Below are 2,007 nucleotides of genomic sequence, written 5' to 3'. Positions count from 1 at the left end.
TTGGCTGCAAATTTCATGAGGTCATTTTTTTCAACAGCTGAGTAATACTCCATTGTGTAGATGTACCACATTTTCTTTATCCAGTCTTCTATTTCTGGCTATTATGAATACAGTAGCAATGAACATGGTTGAGCAAGTGTCCTTGTGGTAGGATGAAGCATCTTTTGGGTATATGCCCCAGAGTACTATAGCTGGATCTTGAGGTAGATAGATTCCTATCTTTTTTAAAAATATATTTTTATTTTATAATTAATTTAATTTTACATATCAGCCACAGATTCCCCATCCCCACTCCTCCTACTCCCCAGCCCTCCCCCCAACCCACCTCTCATTCCCACCTCCCCCAGGGCAAGGTCTCCCCTGGGGAGTCAGCCCAGCCTGGTAGATTCAGTTGAGGCAGGTCCAGTCCCCTCCTCCCTACACCAAGGCTGAGCAAAGTGTCCCAGCACAGGCCCTAGGTTCCAAAAAGCCAGCTCATGCACCAAGGACAGGTCCTGGTTCCACTGTCTGGGGGCCTCCCAAACAGTTCAAGCCAATCAACTGTCTCACTTATCCAGAGTGCCTGGTCCAGTTCCATGGGGCCTCCTCAGCTATTGATCCATAGTTCATGTGTTTCCACTAGCCTGGCTACTTGTCCCTGTGCTTTTTCCAATCATGGTCTCAATATCTCTTGCTATAGAGCTAAACAGAGAATTCTCAACAGAAGAAGCTCAAATGGCTGAAAGACATTTAAGGAATTGCTCAACATCCTTAGTCATCAGGGAAATGCAAATCAAAACAACTCTGAGATACCATCTTACACCCTTCAGAATGGCTAAGATCAAAAATACTGAAGACAGCTTATGTTGGAGAGGATGTGGAGCAAGGGGAACATTCCTCCACTGTTGGTGGGAGTGCAAACTTGTATAGCCACTTTGGAAATCAATATGGCGCTTTCTTAGAAAATTGGGAATCAACCTTCCTCAAGACCCAGCTATACCACTCTTGGGCATATACCCAAGGAATGCTCAATCATACCACAAGAACACATACTCAACTATGTTCATAGCAGCATTATTTATAATAGCCAGAACCTGGAAACAACCTAGATGCCCTTCAACTGAAGAATGGATAAATAAAATGTGGTACATATACAAAATGGAGTACTACTCAGCAGAGAAAAACAATGACATCATGAGGTTTGCAGACAAATGGATGGAACTAGAAAATATCATCCTGAGTGAGGTAACCCAGATTCAGAAAGACAAACATGGTATGTGCTCACTCATAGGTGGATACTAGATGTAAAGCAAAGGATAACCAGACTGCAACTCACAACTCCAGGGAAGCTACCTAGTAAAGAGGACCTAAGAAAGACACAGGGATTGCCAAATGATAGAGAGGTAGATGTCTACATGAGCAAACTGGGAGTAAGGAAGTGGGTGGTGGTGGAGGGCAGGGGTCGGGGGAAGGAGAGCTTAGGGGAGCCAGAGGTTCCAGCTGGATCAGGAACAGAGTGGGAGAACAGGGAAAGAGATACCATGGTAAATGAAGACTCCATGGGAATGGGAAGGAGCAGAGTTGCTAGAGAGGTCCCCAGAAATCCACGAAGATACCTCCACTGTAGACTACTGGCGGTGGTCAAGAGAGTGCCTGAGCTGACCTACTCTGGTGATCGGATGGCTGAACACCCTAACTGTCATGATTGAACCCTCATCCAGTGACTGATGGAGGCGGATGTAGGGATCCCAGGTGGAGCTCCAGGAGTCCAATGGGCAAGAGAGAGGGATTATATGAGCAAGAGATTCCTATCTTTTTGAGAAACTGCCATACTGATTTCCATGGTGGCTATACAAATTAACACACCCATTAGCAATGGAAGAGTGTACCCCTTACCCCCACATCACCATCAGCATGAGCTGTCATTTGTGTTATTGGTCTTAGGTCATTCTGAAAGGTGTAAGATGGAATCTCAAAGTAATTTTGATTTGAATTTTCCAGAACATTTCTTTAAGTGTTTCTCAGTCA

The sequence above is a fragment of the Peromyscus californicus genome, unplaced genomic scaffold (genome assembly GCF_007827085.1).
Source record: "Peromyscus californicus insignis strain IS unplaced genomic scaffold, ASM782708v3 Scaffold_7__1_contigs__length_154581171, whole genome shotgun sequence".
In the NCBI taxonomy this organism is placed as follows: domain Eukaryota; kingdom Metazoa; phylum Chordata; class Mammalia; order Rodentia; family Cricetidae; genus Peromyscus; species Peromyscus californicus.
This window is presented reverse-complemented; position numbering follows the sequence as displayed.